Raw genomic sequence first — 21,172 nt, forward strand, 5'->3', positions numbered from 1 at the left:
TGGGAACCCAAAATCACTAATCATTTTTAAACAATTTGACTGGAGTCTCTACTGATGACTTCATCATTCCAAAAGGTTAGTTAAAAGACAGATAAGGTCACTCAAGTGCCTACTCATTAGTTGAGTCCTCACTCAGTCTTTGCAACTGACAGGCATGGTTTTGTCTGCTCCGTGTAATCTCACTTATTTCCATTGCATAGAAAACTCACTCTTCCTCACCCAACCTCCTCACTGTTCCACACACTCCATGACAGCTATTGGACTTGAAGCAGGTATTAATTCCAGGGAATTCTGGTGGCTTGTGTTAAACAGGAGGTCATGCTAGATAACCACAATAGTCTCTTAAGGCTTTAGAATCTATGAATAGATCCAAGTGTTCAATATATAGACTCGGATACTAATTTTGCATCTGAGATCCACGTGGGATAAGAATACTATTAGTTTGGACTCTAGGTAATTTACAAACATACATGAAAGAAATGATCCCTACCCTGAAAAGTTTACAGTCTAAATTAAGTCCCCAAACCAGCTCTTGGGCACCACACTATTGACCTCGCTCCACTCTGATGATCAGCCATTCACTGCAACTGTAGCCATATCTGAGAAATGCAGGGATATGGGGTAGAGTGCTTTTCATTTTAGAGCCTGATTCACCTTCCATTTGCGCCAGTGGGACTCTTTTCATTTACTTTAACAGAAACTGGAATTGGCCCTTAGAGTAATGTAGGCTTCACTAGGTAGAATATCTCCTCTTCAAGGGTCATAGGTCCACTCAGCACAAGCCGGTTCTAGAACAGTAATACATCCCATCTGTTTTGGAGTTCTTCTCTTATAAATTCCAAACACAGTCAGCTGCATTTTTAAATTGACTTTACAAAAGCCCAAAGCAATCTCCTGAAATGTGCAAGAGCAAACATTTTGGCCAAGTAACTGCCTAGCAATTGTCAATGGATCATTGAGACATGAAAGAGTTGACACATCAATCTAAAAGCCTGTTTTGACAGCCAGTAGAGGGCAGTGGTGCTCACATCCAAAAGATAATTTATCATGACGCACAGTCATGACTTGAAGAGTTAAAAAATAATTCTAATCTGTTAAAAGTGAAAGTGACAATAATACCACTGTCTTGCTTCCTGGCAGAGATAATCAAGGTTATGCAGTTTATCCCAGCGAGAGCTGGGAGTTTATTAACCCAAGCACTGGATTAATTAATTACTGCTGCCTGATGAAAATAACACAAGGCCACTATTATTGGGCAGCCCATAACTGACAACCTTTGCAGTTTCTGGAAATCATCCAAAAGCCATACCTCACCCCCCAAAAAACAAAACAAGCATATTAAGCATAAAACAAATTCTTCTACATATTTCATTCCAGTGGTGTTAAACATTGCATAGAGATAAAGGCTTTAGTAAGGTCTTGATAAGCATGAGTATATTGGAGATTTTAAAATAGCTTCTTCCTTCCACCAGTAGTGGACCAGAATCAGCGCATTTTGACACCTTCCTCCCATATAGCACCATAAACATATCTAGTGCTTTAGAAAACATATAAGAAAGACAGGCTCCCTGCCTAAAAGAACTTGCAAGCTAACTCAGATTCCTGCAGTACACAGGGCAACATTTCAAGCTGCTTCCCCAACCTTCATTTTATCTAGCTTGTTAACGTCCCCCTTAAAATGAATCTCATTTCTTGGTCCTCCACTTTTTGTTGTTGAGTTGCCCCTATAGCTAACAGGTAGAAAGGTATGGAGGCTGTGAACTGGTGACTTCCATACTGTTGTAAAATACCATACTCCACACATGCTGTGTGCAGTCAAAATTCAACTTCACCCTGGAGTCCAACTTTACTAACAACAAAATGCATAATAAGACAACAAAGTGCAGCCTAAGCCTTCTTCCCCAGTTTGGCTGCTGCTAGGAGTCCTACGTCAGGGCTCCTCAGATCTGAAATCCCTCTGTCATTGCAGCCCAGCTCTGAAGCAGGTTTCTCCCTTTTTCATTCCATACTATTGGCAAACCCTCCCTCAAGATTAGTGGCAGGTGTTGTGAGGCAGGTTCGACTTTAGCCTGGTTTCCTGTACAGACTTTTAACTCCTTCTTGTAGTGGGCCTGACACTCCATTGCATACACCTATATAAAGTGCATGTAGAAGTGTTGCCACAGGTGTAAGTGAGTGAAAAATTATGAATTGATAGCATTTTACACTTTCTTTACACAGGTGTAAATCTCTCAATCTTAAGATTTTTTACTGCTGCCCATCACTATAGTGACTACACAGGGTGCCCGGCAATGACTGCTTACTGAAAGAATAGGTTTTAGGGAGGGATGTGATGGAGGAGAATACCTGTCATATGGGAAGCAGGAGATTTTTCTGAGTGTAGGAGGAAGTGGTGTGGAAAAACGCTAAGAGTGGGAGTTTGGGAGAAGGAATGCATGGAGGAGCACAGGAAGTGAGAGGGGTGTGTACTTCTTCTTTGCCTTTGCCTTATCCTGTCAGGGTCAGCTTTGGTTCTTTGTCTCCAAGCATGCTTGTCAAGTGCATCTTCCAAGCTGACACCAACCTTCTTCATGTTCTCCTTCAGCATCTCAAACCACCTTTCTCTAGGCCTTCCTTGTGGTCTTTGTCCCGTGACTACTAGCTTTTGTAGTCTCTGGCCACCATATCCCACATTGTGTAGTCTCACAGGACCCAGCCATCTCAGCCAATACTCCCTCAGCTTTTCAATGACGGGTGCTACCTGTGTCATGTCTTGTACCGTTTCACTGTGTAGCCTATCAGCTCTTGTTTTACCCACTATCCACCTGAGCATTCTCATTTTGCAGGGTGTTCTTTTCTCTTCCTCATTGGCCAGCATTCCAACCCATATGTCATGGCTGGCCTAATCATGATCTTGTACACTTTGCTCTATAGTTTACTTGGCATATTCTTACCACAGAGAATTCCTAACAACTCCCTCCATTTACAAGAAGTATTCTTCATATGGCTCCTAACATCTGCATCCACATTCCCATCATGGCTCAATCACTGAACCAAAGTATTTAAATTGTTGCACAGATTTTAACTCTATGCCATCTAGTTTTACTGACTTCTCCTTGTGCCTCTCAATGAAGCATCGCATGTATTCCATCTTTTGTCAGGTGATTCCTAGGACATTTTCTTCTAATGCAGCCCTCCATCGGTCCCTTTCCAGTTCATACTTATCTTCATGGCACAACATAATGTCACTGGTGAAAAGCAGGCTCCATGAGGTGCCCATACAATGAGACAAAATTAAAATGCATGTACAGTAGTAGTTCAGTATTTATAGGGTGCTAATTTACTTTCAACATACTTCCATTATTCAGTTAGACCACAGTGTATAGTTCAGTGTAAAAAATCTACAACATTGTTCCCAAATTCCCTCAAAAGAGCGATCACACATGCAAGAGTACTATTAGTCATAACACCCACAGGAAAAGTATTCAAATTGTAAATTAGATTTCTCTAAATATAAAAGAGATTTGTTCTGTTCAGTGCACGAGATATGAGACTAAAAGAGACCACATTCTAGAAGAGTCAGTCCACCTCAATCCTCACTTAAGCTTTGTATCTATCTACAGGCAAACACATCACAAATCAAATTAAACCAGCGGAATGCTGGTGGCATATCAGTTCTCATCCAGACTGTAAGAATGGTCTCCAAGCTAGGAATAAGAGGTTAAAAAACAGCTGTCCTAGATGTTCTTAATAAAGCTGCCATAAGCGTGGCTCTGAATTACAGTGACATCTGTTGTGTACCCAATGAGTGATCACAGATAATATCTCTTCCCATAAGATTTCATTGTATGGCCATAACCAGGAGTCCTTGTTCCAATATGTACAGATAATTAGTCATACCCACATTTCAAATAAGGAGTAATTCCACTGTGAGTATTAATGTTCAGCATGAGAGTAAAATCTATGCATTGTGTTTAATTGAGTTTTTGTAATTAAATTGCAAGTTGAAATTACTTCATATTCCTGAACGCAAGACTCCATATCTCATCATCTAGTGCAGATCCTAATAGTTCTTCACAAGCTCTTCTTGCCTTATTAAACGCTAGCAGAATTGAGCAAAATTTGATATTATAAGCTGTGGATATTTTGTTCTAGTCATAGTATCATTAAATATGAGTTTTACAACATGTTTCATATTACCAACATAAAGGGAACACTGATACTATTGACTAATAAAATGGCCAAGATTTTCAAAAGTGTCAAGTGATTTTTTAGGTAATTTGAGCCTTGTAAAGGGGTCTGATATTCAAAAAGTGCTGAGCAGCCACCCTCTGAGGGTATGTCTACACAGCAACTAGACACCTGCCACTGGCCTGTGCTAGCAGATTCAGGCTCCGGTTGCGGGGCTGTTTCGTTGCTGTGTAGACTTCTGGGCTAGGGCTTGAGCCCGAGCTCTGGGGCCCTCCCACCTCAAAATAAGGCACCAAAAACAAATCACTTTTGAAAACCTTGGGTCTTATCTACAGAATAATCTAAACATTACTGGATACAAGTAAATATTTCTGCTTGAACTGAATTATTGGAATGCCCAAAAACTTCTTCCAGCAAACCTTCTTCTATCCTTTCCCCTTTCCCAACTGCAAATAAGTTCAAACAGTTCATGATCCGCAATGGCTGTTCATAACAGATCTCCGTGTGGGATTGTCAGAACCCAATGTACAACTAGAACTGGTTGAGAATTTTTTGATGAAACTTTTTTTGTTGAGAAAATGCCAATTAGTTGAAGCTAAAACTGTTCACATGAAAGGGTCCGTTTTGATTAGTTTATTTTTTTTTTAAAAATGGAAAAACGTTTCCAACTTGTTGAAATGTCTTGTTTTGCTATTTTTAAACAAAATTCCTGAGTTCAAAAATGACGTTTTGTTTCAAAATTTAAGTTAATTTTACTATAATTTTTGAAAGGTTAAAATCAAAATAAAACATTTAAAAATGATCACAATGAAACATTTTAAGTGACCCAAGCCGAATAATTGTTGGTTCATAAAAAAATTTGAGATTTTGATTTTTCCTCCTGGGTCAGGAAAGGAAAATGTTTCAAAATATCAAAAATGTCTTTTTGATGGGAAAATCATTTCCTACCCAGCTCTACATACAACATCAATGTGAGTCAGAAGGGTTCCAGAAACACAACATTCTGTAAGCAAATGGAATTAAGTTAGCTAATGCCCGTGAATTCTATGTTTAATTATTGTGTACTTTCTACCTTTTACATAAAACCATGGTCAAACTCAGAAATGGATGAATAGTGGGATAAAAACTCATTTACCAACCTCCGAAATCTGAAATGCAAATTTCAATTTCAAATGTATTTGCAACCCTTTCACATTCATTTCCTTTGTACATCCAGGGCCAGGTCCTCAATCTTGGAAATGGCAGCCTCTGCACCGGCTGAGCCAAGGAGGCCATAAAACTGCCTTAATCTCATAGATGAGGATTCTCCCTTTGTGAGGGAATCCCAAAGAAGTGCAAAGCTGGCAGCACAACCCCTTGCTGCCACCTGCCAATGCATGGGGGTGGTCAGGGCAAGGCTGGGGTAGAAGGAGTTGCCATAACGTGCTATTTCTTTAGCAATCCCTGGCTGCCACAACAGTCCACTGGGGGCTTTTACCAGCCAGTGTAAATTAGAGCAGCCCTGAGACTCTAACTTAGACCAGGAGCTCAAATAGCCTCTGGTAGCCCCCGTGATCAGCAATATGCACTGTCACCCTTATCCCCAGCCTCTCAGGTTCTGCACCTAGCAGTTTTCAGCCAGACCCAGACTGGGGCCTCTGTAACTAATAAATAGTTGCACTTTGAACTAACTGCCTTTGCTCCAAAGCTCTGAATTCAGTTAAAAGGGCAGTTTCTTACCTGGTAAAATAATAGTTACATGAATTGAAGGTCCAGTCTGCCCATGTTTAAAGCCCTTTTGTAGCAAGATGGCACACTTTAGGAGCATGCACTGGGATCCAGGACCCTTCTGTTCAGGCAACCTGTTACCAGGTGTTTGAACTCCGTGGGCAGGATTTTAGACCCTATTAGTCTAACTCTGTTCCCATTGAAGGCAATGGGAGCTTTACCTTAGTGGGGGTAGAGTAACACTTTTGTAAATCCCACCCCTACCACCGTGCAAGTGAAGTGGAATTGCTGTGGAGTCAGGCTAGCAGGAAGATTCATGATATAAAAGGAGGTTGGCACACTGGGAACTAAGGCCTTGGCCAGTGAGGTTTTGCAGGGAAACTACTAGGAACAGCCAGGTTTCATCAGAAAGCTTAGGTTAAAGTTTATCTTTGGTTGTTATTTGAACTACTCATAGTGCCAAATCCCAGGATGGGGATACATTTGGATGATATTGTGTGTTTATTATATTAGCCTCACGAAAACCTGCATGAACAAAGGATGTAAAGTCGAGGTTAAATCTCTGCCCTTAATTCACCCCTCTATGACTACGTATCGCAGAGATTTCCTATCACTGTGTGATCTCACCTACTGTGCAGTGTGTGCCACAAATCAGGCTACTGCTTTGGCTTGGAAATTTTTAGTAAATTTCACAGCAGGAAAAGACAGTAAGTCACAGATAGGTCCCCAAATAATGCAGTTTTTGCTACATCAACATGCATACCCCACACGCACCCTGCAGTCGCAGCTCCTGTCCCACAGGGGTGGCCCTGGATCCATGTTTTGGGCATGCAATTGCTGCAATATCCACATTTGGCCCAGCCGCCCTTCTGTAGATGGAGACAGAGGGGCAGATGGGCCACATTTGATTGGCATTGTGACTAAGCGCACGGGGTCACAATTCCACATAGGTTTGGCCCTTCCGCCCCTTCGTAGATGGAGACAGGGGTGTACGAGCCAAACCTGGATGGTATTGTGACCACATGTACCAGGTTGCAATGCCACTTGGTTTAACTGACTTTATTCAAATTCATGATTTCTGTGCCCACTGTGACTTTCATGTCAAAATCATGGCCCTAGCCACAATACACAGGTGAAACAAGTTGCATTAGCAGGGAGGCATAGCTTTAACCTTGTATTTCTTTGTTCTGGTAAAATCAGATATGGTAGGGTCAAATTCAGCTGTGATTTTATTGCCTGTGCAGTTGCACTTGTATGTCCTCCAGCTTTCAAAAGATGGGATTTATTAGCAAGAAACTATGGTATAACTAAACGAGTGCACAGAAACAGTTGGGCGGGTATAGGAATGTAAAGCCTCATCTTACACCAGATTTTTAAATTAAAGGAGTAATACCTGCTAATCTAACAGGGGTTCCTGTTATATGTGCATCTGAGATTATATATATAAGCAAGGTCTGAAGGAGCTCTCCCCTGATAGCTAGTGATGAGCTGGGGTGGGGGGTCGGTGCAGTGGTGGCAGTAGGCAGTGATGCCAAGTGAATGGCAGCAACTGAGAGTCAGTTGCAGCGGTGTCAGCAATGAAGGCATTGCTTGACAGTTCTACCCCCTCTCCCCCGGGGGGGAGATGAACTCACATGAATGCACCTCTGAACACTGGGTCTTCGCTGACTAAGGACAGCAGCTGTGAGTGGAGTGTGGCAGAGAGAAAGAGGAGAGGCGTGTTAAAGGGAAATTGGTTGGACTTTCACACCACAAGGTGAGAAATGGAGGCAAAGGACACTGCCCAATGTACTCTGTGGCGGGAGTTTTGCTCATGGTCAGATGTGTTCAGATCATGGTTGTGGTGTTTCCCCAAATTAATGCCAGGTTCCTTCCCTTTGTATTAAAAGTTTTATCTGCTATACACAGACTCAGTGTTTGTGAGTGGGGAAGTATTGCCTCGTAGAGGCACCCAGGGGGTGGTGGTTAATTTCCCCAGATTAGTGGGTGAGGCTCCAGTTAATTCTGTATTTTATTGTTAAGAGGGATCCCTGGATATTGAACCCGGCCCTTGTTGCTGCTGACTCCACTTGGAGAAGGGCTACATATGAATGTTAACTCTCTAGCTAAGTTAGTCATGTGTGCAGCTCTACTGATCTTCATTGTGAATACTGGTAAAAAGTGCTAAAAACTAAGAGGAAATGACAAGTCAGAACCAAGAGGACAACACAGTGTTGTTGGTTCTACAAGCAGCACCTAACCTGACAGGCTATCGCACTGCCCACCTGTGTCACTCAACCTCTCTGTTTTAGGTGTCCCATCCATCAAAATATAGCAAATAATATTGCTTCATACTTACACAGAGATTTTTCATCTCTAGATCTCAAAGCAGATTACAAAGGTGGGTAAACATTAGCTCGATTTTGTACTTGGCCTAAATACAGTGAGTTGAAGCAATTTGTATGAGAGGCACTGTACGTTAGTAGCTAAGTTATATGTCTGCCAACTCAGAAATCAGGCTTGCATTTCAAACACAAATCTCTTTCTGTACTTGTTAGTAAATTTTGTTCCTTGGTTGTCTCATAAGAATGGATCCCATGCACATTCCTTCCAGGACAAAGGGACATCTGGGGGAGATGAGGGGGTGCAGGAGAAGGAATAATCTTACTAGATCTTGGAATTTCTTTCAGTTTTGAAAAGGAGCCCAGAGTGGCTCACAGGTGAATGGTATAATAATCTCTGGCATCAGGCTTTCTTCTTTGTCTGCTTCACAAACAGAGAATTGGGCCTATTTTTCACATAATGGCGATTTTCTATTCTTGCCCTTGAAAACTACCTCTTGCCTGAACTAATGTCAAATTTTGCCTATGTTTCAAATGCTGTGGTGTACTGTGATTTTGTTGGGCAGATTGAAGGACACAATGAAAAACAGAAAATACTTTGCAAAAATGCCACGAAGACACTGCGTTACATTTTTTTAATCCGAAAAGCACTTGCTCACTTTTCTCAAAATTTTCACAAAATGTTCTAATTGTCAATTAAACTTAAAAATGTTAAAGCAAGAGGATTTCTCTTTGGTTTTTTTGAATTACTGGGGGAATCAAAATTAGCTATATAATAGGGATTGTTAACTATCAACTACAGAAAGTTTCCCATGCTTTCTAAGTTGTAGCCTGCCAACAGAGGGCAACACACAAACACTCCTAAGTGCCTGAAAAGCTCCCACTGTACTTAATGATCAAAACCTCCCTCTGACACTAATGTGAGCAGCATTAGGCTTCAACCTATTTACAACAAAAATAATTAAGAACTTTGCATAATTATAGTCTCTTTTCTTCAAATATAGCTGATGCACAAATGTTTGGCAAATGAAAGAATATAAAGTTAGTGAGGTAAAAGTGATGGTCAAGCTCCTACTAGGGTATTACACATTTAATGCATGTGTATTGGGCTATCACAAAAATAGATTAACAACTTACATTGTTATTAACACTAATTAAACCTCCAATTAAAATGGACCTAATTGTAACCCTTGGATCCACATTCACAAATGGAAATATCTGTGTTGTCTAGAAAACATGGCGGTAACAAAAGTAATTTTTCCACCATTGATGGCAGCGTTACAATACGTATTCGGGAACAGATCTTCAGCTGGAATAAGTAAGTGCAGCTCTCACTGAGCTATTTGACCCTCTGTTTTTAAGGCACTAAACTCTACTGCAGCGGAGGGACTATAGCTTCTGTATTCCAAAGGTAGATTGTGAACTCCAATAAGACACCAAATATGTTGCAGGTTTTCCAGTAACAAAAGTATTTCATGTATCAGTCTGCAGCAGAATAAAACAACGGGCCTGACTTTCCTCTAACATAAAATAGTGTAAGTTAAGAAAAATTCCAGTGTAAATCAATGGAGTTACACCTGTGGAAACACGTGTCAGCCCCTCTAATTCTTTCTGATTCCCTAGCCTAGGTAAGAAGATCATTACAAGTTAACATCTCATTTCCAGCCGTATGACACAACATCCCACTTCTTGTTATGATGGTGTCTGTTCTCCTTTACACAGACCCACAGGTGAGGAGGTCCAATCTGTTTTCCAGGCCATAGACATGCGGAGGACAGCTTCCACTTTCTCGCCAGGAATGCTGGTTTTCCAGCAGATCAGCCATGCTTCCGTTGCTAGAAGATTATTGGCTTTCTGGATTAGCAGTGGGCTGCTCAGATGAACAGAACAGGGAATTGTCTAGTGCACCAGTAACAGTAACAGCTGCTGTTCCCTGTTCAAGTCTTTACCATCCCGTTTCCATTTGCCATCCGGATCCTGACCAAATGGCCAGTCCTCAAATGCTTTCCTTGTTTTTAATGGAGTCACCACTGATTGTAGACTGAGGATGTCTGAACTGATTTCCCCATTTTTTAAGAAGGGGGGGGAAAGACACACATACATTATGGTAGCTTGGTTCTTATCAGTCTGATCCTTATAGCTGAAACCACATTTACAATAGAAACAACACACAATGGCTTTGGGGTTATACAAAACGAGCCTTCCTACCTTGGCTGGGCAGGGCAGCCTAATGCAAAAGCATGTTGTGTGGAACTGAGCTAGGATAGGTTGGGTGTACACTGCTGGGGGTTTCTTTGTTGAGGGAGGGTGGTGTTTTGTGTTTTTAGATAAGGCATGTACTTTGACTAGAGCATGTTGCAAGCCAGTGAATACAGCATAACCAGGTGTCCTAACCGCCTCTTTAATGCTATTACTTTATGTGCTGGCAGGCCTAATAGCCAGCCCTTCCTTAGCCCTCCTGGATGCTAGAAAGGAATGCAGCCATGCTCTGAGGCAGATGTGTTATGAGACCAGAGGAAAGACTTCCTGTGTTCTCTTCCCTGCAGCATACACACACAACACAGGATGAGTTTTGGTCCTGTAAGAGCAAGACACCAGGTAACCCTTTTCAGCTTCCAGGACATAATATATCTCAGACCAACTAGAATGCCCAGACTTAATCTAAACAGTTCCAAGTTCTGTAATAGATGTAAACTAGAGATAAGTTGTTCCTGGCACATTGTATGGGAGTGCAGGAAAATGCAAGAATTCTAGGGATGAGTTATGAAGAGGTTTTAAAAAAATAATGGAAGTCACCGATTTATTTTGTCCAAAAGTTTGTTTATTGAATAATTTCTCAGAAACTACATTGGATCATTTTCAAAACTAATTCAAGGGTGTTATGCTGGTGACCGCCAGGAAAAACACTGCATCCCACTTGATCAAAGAAACAGCATCATCAAAGGAAGGTTGGACACAAGGGATTCAAACTTGCATACCCCTGGAAGAACACCTACAAAATCAGAAAAAAACTGAAGACCTCTCCTAGAATATGGTCAGACTTTATAGTCTTCCAAGATCTAGATCTTAAAAAACTCTTATACGCTCCATTCCAAAATGTAAAAAAAAGTATTAGTATTGCATGTTCAGCTATTAACTGCTTTACTACATGAGAAAAGAGGCAGATTTGCAGATTTATTATTCATATCCTGTTGACCATGGACACTGACTTTATTTTAATATGAACCTTTAAAAGGTAGAAAAGAGTTAAAGTAGCAGACTTTAAGCAAGTCACCTTTATATATACACCTCTACCCCGATATAACGCGGTCGTGGGGAGCCAAAAATCCCTACCGCGTTATAGGTGAAACGCCGTTATATCGGAGTAGGGGTGGCAGGGCTCCAGCGGTGATTAAAAGAGCCTGGGGCTCCGGCTGCGGGGAGCCCCAGGCCCTTTAAATGGCCGGCGGAGCCCCGCTGCCTCAGCCCCGGGGTAGGGGCAGCAGGGCTCCAGCGGTGATTTAAAGGGCCTGGGGCTCCCCGCAGCAGCCGGAGCCCTGGACCTGTTAAAGTGCCGCCGGAGCCCCGCTGCTACTGCGGTATATGCGAACCCATGTTATATCGGGTCGCGTTATAGCGGGGTAGAGGTGTACTCAAACAGCACTGCGGTGGTGAAGTCCCTGAGCAGAGTCTACCGAACAGCTACACAAGCCCCAAAATCCCTGTTAATTGGCCAAAATCAGAGTCAGCAGCTCGTTTGGCAGCATTGCATGTGCGGGGGTGGGGGGTTGTGGGGAGGAGAGGCTATGCTGAGGTGGGGGTGTTTGAGTAGCAGGGCTACTCAGACAGCTTGTAAACGGGCCAGGCAACTGCAAAATTAGGAAAAAGTCAGCGGCTATCGTGCTGCTGTTAAAGAGATCTGCTGAGAGGAGACAACTTCCAGGATCCCTCCTCTGCACCGCAACTGCTGGGGCAGAAAAATATATTTTTTTGGGGGTGTCTGCTCTCCACGGTATCTTCCCCTAGCCTATAGGGGCTGCAGATGCAAGTGATCCCTGCTGGCAATGTCAGCATTAACTTAGATTTGTGCCCGAGGGGTTGGCTGAAGGGCAGCAACAAGCAGGGCAACGCACAGGGACCATGTCACCTGCTGCTGGGTAGGGTGCTGCTGGGAGGCAGTGTGGAGACAGGGTCTCAGCTCACATGATCCACCAAGGCTGGTGAGCTTCAGGCGCTACACATTCCTCATAAGGGCAAATCTTACACTCCCTGTAGTGGAGGCTCTCAGACACCATGGTGATGAGCATGGTATGAATGCCTGAAGACAGATTTGATAGACAATGGGGAACTCCCAAGGTGAAAGCTTGCAGCCCTATTAATGTTTTGAAAGCACTTTGGAGATGAGAAGGATTGTGACTATATAATAGCCAAGCAGCATTACTCCGAGAGAAGTTGGAGAGATTCTGTGGTTATTTATATGGATTTTCTATTTGCTCCAGTGTATATGAAGCTAACACTAATGTACAACTTCAGGGCTAAATATGTCCATTGCACTGGTATAATTCCAGAGTAACTATATTGACTTTACCATTGTTACTCCAAATCATATCAGTGTCAATGAGAGCACAATTTGGGCCTCAGTGTTTTATAACAAAAGTCGTTCACCTGTATGTTCAGTTTACCCTGTGTTGAATTATCTATAATGGTATTTATCTTGTGTGTAGTTCAAGACCTATGTCTTTAATACAATCACTGCAATTATTCCGCTGCCACACACGCTGTACTTTCATACTACACCCACATTCCTTGACAACATGTCAGTCAAAATGTTGAATTATGCAGTTAAGTCTGAACTTTGGAGAATCTCCTAACTGAACTTGCTGAGGACTGGCTGTCACTGGTAATTTTTCATTTACAGTAAAATAAAATAAAAAAATGAAATACTGCTGCAAGGACATCGGAAATGCACAGCCCCTATGACAACTTTGCTACACTTGGTTATTTTGAAATTGCCCAGGTTTGGTGTGTCTCCCGCAGTTCAGGACTGGTACACAACCTTCAATATCAGTGCGACAAACAGAAACAGACACCCGCCTGGATGCACAGCACCCTATTTATCCGAGTTTGTAGAAATGGGAACTGCGGAGATGAGAATCCAGACTTTACTTTTACTAACATTCTGCAAATAGAACAAAGTTTGATTTTTTACAGTTTGGCCAATTTGAAATCAACTGATAAAAATTACCCTTCACAAAATTATATCATTTTAAACATCTTTTGGGGTTTTTAATGTCAGACCACAAAACCAGGGTGTGCAAAAATCCCTCTAATTTTTCATGCAACCTGGAAAACTATCACCACTACTGAGTGGCAGCTATTTTTTATCAAATAAACACAAATTTTGTGCTATAAATATTACTATTACTAAGCCTGATTTGTCCCTACAGGCTTAGGGGTTGTAATTTTCACCCTCTTTGTTCAAACATGATTTACCCCTGATGGAAGGGCAGATGATGCTGCCGCTACTGATCTCTGCCAGAAGTAGACTACTTTAAACTCCAACCTGGGCTCTATAATTATTCCACTAGCTGAGGCTCCCAAGGAGATGTGCTGAACGGATGCTTCTCAAATATGCACTCTGCCCTCTCTCCTACTATCCTGGCATACCCATCGGCTCTGGGCCTCTGGCAGAGTGGGGTTGTCTTTTGCCACTGTACCATCTTTCCAGTAAACTTTCTGCTGCCAGGGGCCTGCAGCCACAGTTCTGTTGGAAGAATCAGCATCCAGGCAGTGACTCTGGTCTATTAGTGATATGTAATACACAGAGGCTCTCCTTCCTCTCCCCATTCCCCTCCCCTCCCTCCAGCGCCTCCTGCACGCCACTGAATAGCTGATCATGGGGAGGAGCTGATCCGCAGGGCCTGCTGGTGGGTGCTGAGCACCCACTATTTTTTTTCCCTGGGTGCTCTAGTCCCAAAGCACCCACAGAGTCAGCGCCTATGGTAATATAATACTGCAACAGCTTCCAGGAGTCAGAAAGATTTGGACTACAGGATGAGTAGAGAAAGGAGTTGAGACAGGCCCAGGATATCCTCAACTAATCTGTTTGGAAGTATATGCCCTTTATAACAGGATCATCGGTGTGTTCAGCTCCTCAGCTAGACTTTCTCTGCTTCTGTCTTACACTCTATCTCTTATTAGAATAAAGGTTCAAATGGCTGCTTTAAACAACCTATCCAATATAAAGAGAGCTGTTATCCTCACTCATTAGCTAAACGGGTCACTGAGCTGGGTAGGTCTATAGTGGCCATTTACCATTTCCTCTGGGAGATGGAGACATTTGAAATTACTATTATGAGTGGTACTGGGGTAGTGCCTATGGACCCCAGCAGAAATTATGGCCTCTTTGTGCTAGGTGGGTGCTGTACAAACATATAGCCTGGGGAAGTCCCTACCCCCCAAAAGCTCACAGTCTCAGTGTACAAGACATGCAAACAGTGAGAGGAGAAACAGAGATAGGAAGGTGACATGGGCTGCTCACGTTAAACACAGCAGGATGGTGACAGTGCCAAAACTAGGCCCCAGGTCCCCTGACTCGCAGTGCAGTGCCCTAGCCACTATACAATGCTGCCTCCCAAATACGAGCTATACCAATTTATTATTTTCTGATCTCTCCCATTTTAGTTGCCATCTATTTTTGCTTACTCCATTAGTGTTGTTTGCAGGAGAACTCCTGTGCCTCCACATATTTCACTCCAAAGGCTCTTGTAATGTTCCCACTTCCTCTCATACATTTCAACGCTACATTGGACCATTGTCAGTTCCCCCATTCTCGCCGGTCACTGCCTTCCCCTTTTTCCTAGATGTGTGTCCCCACGTGGGCCATTGTTACTCCCCTCAGTGAACCCAAGATGGTTCCTCTGTAGAGTGCATCTATCCTTATATGGAGTGCACCACCATATAAACTGAGCACTGCACCAATATTAATAAATTAGCTTCACAACTCTTCTCTGAGATAGAAAAGTATTATGAAAAAACAGCCAGTCTAAGAAGCACTATTAGTCTCAATGCCATAGAGACAGGGAATGCTTATTTGCAGTGTTCCTTATAGGAACCCAAAACAGTGGGCAGCAGAGCGATGAAGGCAGGCCAGAGACATCATAGGCCTTCAGGGACACAGTCCCTACAGGATCAAATGCCAGGATGACAGCTCATTTGTGCCCACACATGGGATGACTGTATGTCTTCTTCTTCCCCTATGAGAACTCTCACATGGCTGTGGGTGTCTCCTCTCCTTTCCTGGGGCTGTAGCAGCTGTGCAGTGTGTGCACGTGATCACACTTAACATGCTGTCAAAAAGGCTGCACGTATTTTGGGCGTGTGTAGCTTATATGGAACAATGGCTGTATATCCTGAATCACAACCGAAATGAATTGCACAGAAGTGACACCCAAATACTATGGCTGGATTCTAAAACTGGCAGAGTCCACGTCTTTCTTGTGTTTTTATAACACAGAGAACAAGTAACAATTCACAATTAATACATCCTGTCACAGGGTTATTACAGTATCCCAGTTTTTTGTTAGCTGTTTCCCTGGGGGAAAAAAAACCAACCAACCGTGGGGTAGATCCTGAGGTCCTTACTCAGTTTTTCTCAGACAGTCCTCCCATTGACTTCAAGGGAGTTTGCCTGAGAAAGGACTGCAGGATGATCCATGATGATGAGTAGCAGTAGTAAGTCTTCAGCAGAGCCTACTGTGCTAGGCACTGTTCAACACTTTCCTAGTGAAAAGATGCTCCCTGCTCCAGAGAGCTTACAGTGAGATTTGACTCATTTTGAAAGCATTGTGATTTAGAATGAAGCAGCGCCTGCAGCATGCTATGCACTTTCCAAATACAAATGATTTCCTGAAGAAAATAAAGTCTAAAAATAACACATGAGGTGCTTCTAATGTTGTTTCTGGCAATTATTTTGTAAGATCACTAATAATGCGCAGCGTGAATAATGTGAATTATTCATACGCCTTTCTCCTCCTCCTCAAACATTTATTGCTCAAACGCAGGCCTGCACACACATATTTGCATCAATTCGGTTATAGGTTGGATCTTGTGCCATACAAATGTTAACAGCCATAACTGGAAAGCGGGTTCTCTAGAATGTTGCATGATATGGGTCTCGTATCCTTTTAATATTTGCATGAAGGTGGTAATGAGAATAGTGCCAGATGGCAATGGGAATGGAAATGATATGACGTCCATATATGTTGCACTTCTCATTTTTCCTGAATAAAGAATCTTGTGAAAAGAGGAATTACAAGTAGTATTTATAACAGCCTTTCATAAACATCCCCCAATTCCAAGCCGAACACAAAAGGCATGAGTCATAGCACAGCAGGCGTTATAGCAGGGGAAGTGGCCCTTATGAAGATTGCTTCCGTAATTTGGGTTCCATAATGATTGAAAATTGCTCTTAGAAGATCTGTAGGAAGTTGATAATGGCTTATTTAACTGTAGTATCACTACTAAAAATCTGGGTTTTGATCAAGAGCATTTCCTTAGCTAAAAATGTCATGATTCTTCAGGCCCTAGTTTGAGCCTGGTAATTATGTCTGAAAATGCTGTAAAGCGAGAGAACCAGATTGGGACATTGTGGTTTATAAGCAGTGGCTGCAATGGATGGTTTTAATCCTCCCACACATGCAGTGGCTTAGAGCATCCACCGGTTTCTGCTATTTATTTTGGACTGGTGTGTTCAGGCTTCTAAGTGTCATGTGGATTGATCTGTTTTTTCTCTATATATTTTTCTGTGTAATTGTTCTCTAGGTCACCCTCTTTGTCTCTTTCTGGGAGGTGTCCATTATCACTTGCCATGGAAGTCTTGCCATGGAGTGTCTTAAATATGTCCATCATCTTGTACCAGATTTGATGCTTTAGATTGGTTTGCTCTATTTACAGAGAAGGGCAACAAAAATTATTAGGGTTATGGAACAGCTTCCATGTGAGGAGACATTAAAAAGGCTAGGACTGTTCAGCTTAGAAAAGAGATGACTAGGGGGGCTATGACAGACGTCTACTCTAATATCATGAATGGTGTGGAGAAAGTGAATAGGGAAGTGCTATTTACTCCTACACATGAACCAGGGGTCACGCAATGAAATCCATAGGCACCAGGTTTAAAACAAACATAAGGAAGCACTTCTTCACTCAACGCACAGTCAACCTGTGGAACTCATTGCCAGGGGATGCTGTGAAGGCCAAGAGTATAACTGGGTTAAAAAAAAATTAGATAAGTTCATGGAGGACAGATCCATCAATGGCTATTATCCAAGATGATCAGGGATGCAACCCCATGCGCTGGGTGGTGTAAAACAATTTTGTTTATGTGAGATACTGCAAAGGAGGCAAAAATATATTCTTTTCAGAGATTAACCAGGAAGTGTGGCTAATATTTTACAGCCCTTTATTACCTGACATTCAAAGATCTGAAAGCACTTTTCAGACATTGACAAAATTTTTCTTTTACATAATTTCCCATTGACTTCAGTGATATTTATGCATGTCTATCTCACAGCACAATTTTGCTCTAATTGATTAAGCCCTCACAACACCCCCTCAGGCTAAGTATTATTGGTGCTCATTTTATGGATGGAGAAATACTGAAACATGGAGTGTTTAAGGCCTCAAGTCAGTCACCCAAATCCACTTTTAGGCACTTAAATAATCACCCAGATGTTCAGAGGTGCTGAACCCCAACTTCCATTGGAGTCAATGAGAGCTGTGGGTGCTAGTTACTTTTGAAACCAGTTATTTAGGTACCTGACTTCAGGCACCCACATTTGAAGATGTTGACCTAAATGATTTGCCCAGGGTCACACTGAGCCAGAGGCAAAGGTGAGAATAGATCTCAGGAGTCCTGAGGACTTCAGCTCTCCAGCTCGGATTTGTACCCCCACTTTTCAGCTTGGAAGTCTGTCTTAAGCCAACAACAGAAGGAGTTTCATGAGCTCAATATAGGGCTCAGTTGCGCCAGGAGGCATTGATTGGCAGGGGTTGGCATGCTGGGTCAATTGAAGCACTGGAAGGGGTGCAGAGTATGTTCCCCAATGCACCTGGTCAGTTCTCTTGGCTGGTGTGAAATAGAAGAGAACAAGGCCATGGCCCTGCCTCCTCCTCCCCATCCCCTTTGTAGCGGGAACACTAGCAGCCTGGGAGTGCAGAGGCTGCAGTCGTGCCCATGTGGTGACAATGAGGGCACTGAGGATGTATGTTGGTGTGGATGGAGGTTTTTGAACTCAGAGGCATGCAGAGCCAATCATCTTCTTCAGCAGATGTCTGTACGCATCACTAGGCTACCCCATAACTGGACACCATCAGTAGTTTCTGTTCATGGCAGGCCGAGAATTTAAAACAGCAAAGGTGCTGCAGGCCAGGATTCAGATGCATTGGTAGAGATGTGCAGGAAAGCTTGTACAATGTCTGCTATCATCCCGTTCATGGCTAAGCACTGGGAAAGCAATATGCGGGTGGATAGAATGATATGCTAATGGGAGTATATCACTGAGAGGACAGGCCTCCAGACTGCCAGGACTTTAGTCAGAGCAATGAAAAGAAAAAGCTGGAGAAGCCGTTTGCATCATGCCATCAATCTCTAGTACTGCAAATGGTATCTGACAGCGGCACTAAGAAAGGAGGAGGGATAAAAGCAGAGCTATCACAAGCAAAACTTCAAAGCAAGAACAGGCAAAGAATTCCTGGCTCCCTCAGATGTCAGGCTGCCTGCAAATCATTCAAGAGAGTAATGATAGCCTCAAGGGGATAGGGAAGACAGAGCATTATGATAGACACAAAATCAAATGTTGCCAGCTACCACATTAGCGATGCACATCAGGTATGGCTGAAATGATAACTCATGCTTCCTAATAACAATTTCACATGCCATATAATAGGGCCTGGTATTCCAGAAAGTCAATCGGTGTTAGAAATGTGTGTGTGGGGGGGGGAAACAGTTTATTTCATAGAAATTTACAAATTTAATCCTGGCTGAAATATTTGTATTTCCATCATTTTTACATAAATTGTTCCAGCAAAATTGATGACATTCTGCCCATAAATAATCTGGGATTCTCACTGTGGAAAAAAAATCACCTTTCCATTTTTTGGAACACAAGAAACTCGAGGTGTAATTAGAAAACAAGGCATCATTCTCTGACAGTTTTGCTAATTGTGTGAATCTCTAATGCACAGAATGAAATGGACTGTATTTTTCTTAATTGTTACCTTGGATTTACAGTTGTTGTTTATCTTGTGATTATTAGGGGCGGGACTCAGTTGCTGAGTCAGGCTTGCAGTGAAAATGCTGACTGTCTCACAAGAACAGAACAACAGTTAATTTTTCACCATTGCTTAAAAACATGAGGGAACTTCTAGCAGACATCAGCTATTACGAGTCAGTGACTAGTAACCATTATTAGAATAATATTATAGCTGCAAACACATTAGTCGGTCGATTGGCATTTGATGTGGACCAGAGGGACTTTAAGGCAACCATTAATTTTCACCTTGCTGAAACAAGGGCTTTCACCCTCCACCTGCAACATTGTCACCTTGCTGAGAGCCAGATGTTTTTTATGTTAGAGCAGGGTGTCTGCTATTGAAAGGGAATATGTAATAGATCGTAAGCAAATTCACAGGCGCCTATTTTTAAGTCACTTCTTTTGTCTTCCTATAATTCTGTTATCATCATGCAGTACACTAATTCATTATAATAGACACATTCGTGACCCCAGCTTGTCTCTGTCCCATTCCATCCATCATATCCAGGGTTCCACACAGTTGGAGGGGATGCAGTACTAGTATTACTGTAAGATTATGTTTTGTGAAATTTTGCAAAACAAGTTTTTTGTATGGAAAACAATAACACCCCCAAACCCTGTATTTTTTGCTTTTTTTTTTTTTTCATTGAAAATCTACCTTTGAGGAAAATTCTCATCCTATTTTTGCAAAATCTCACCTTTTGCTGCTCAAAAATAGGTGAGTTTTCTTTGAAATTATCACTATTTTTTCCATAAGGGTAGGGCAAATTTTTAATTTTCAGTCAAGTTCACAACTACTCAGCATTTGATTGCCTCTAAGATTGATTGCCCCTAAGAGCCCCCCACCTTTTAGCTTCTGAACAGCCTCTGGACCTTGGGTCCAGGCACACAGAAGTAAGGGGGTGCTGTGCAGATGCTAGTCCTTCACCTGAGTAGGTGGGTGAAGAGGGGGCAGAATCTTGGTCCCACCCTGTGAGCCTACCAGCAGCAGAGCTGAGCCAGCGCAGGGAGTAGCATTGTAATTGGCTACTGGTATTGTTTAGTAACAAATTATGACTCCCTGTCCTGAAACACAGTTCTTCCCCTGTGCTGCTCCTCAGGTGATGCACCTTACATAAAGCTTACGGCAAGTACAATCTAGCTCTTAACTTGAAAGTGTTCCTTGTTTCTTTATGAAATCTGCACACAGCACTAGAGATTGGTGCATTAACTAGAGACTTCTACTTCTGCCCTACAAGCCTGTGTGCTTATTCTATATGTTCATAGTATTAACATTGATTGTGCAGTCTGGGAGCTTGATGGTTTTTAAAGGAGTTTGCTGAAACTAAATGAATATTGATTGGCTTTATTCTGAGGCCCCTAGGTGGTAAGAAGACAGAAGATTGTTAATATGAGTGACACCCCAAGAGTGGAGAACTTTGGGGCCAGAACCACTGACGCTGGTGCAGAGAGGTGGAAATTAAAAAAAAAAGGTCTTGTGGATGTACATTCTGTTTGCCCTCTATCAGCCAGGATCAGTCACAGATCAATGGGATCCCTGCATCACATGCCACTCAATAAGGGGGTTTTAGGGGACTGTGTGTGTGCATTGGAGGAGGGTGTCCCTGGAATTGTCTGTGCTGGCCAGTCCCTCTGTGATTACATCTCTCTCCACCAACCTAGCCCCCTGCATCCCAAGGAGAG

This window comes from Chrysemys picta, chromosome 1 (assembly GCF_011386835.1).
Source record: "Chrysemys picta bellii isolate R12L10 chromosome 1, ASM1138683v2, whole genome shotgun sequence".
NCBI lineage: Eukaryota > Metazoa > Chordata > Testudines > Emydidae > Chrysemys > Chrysemys picta.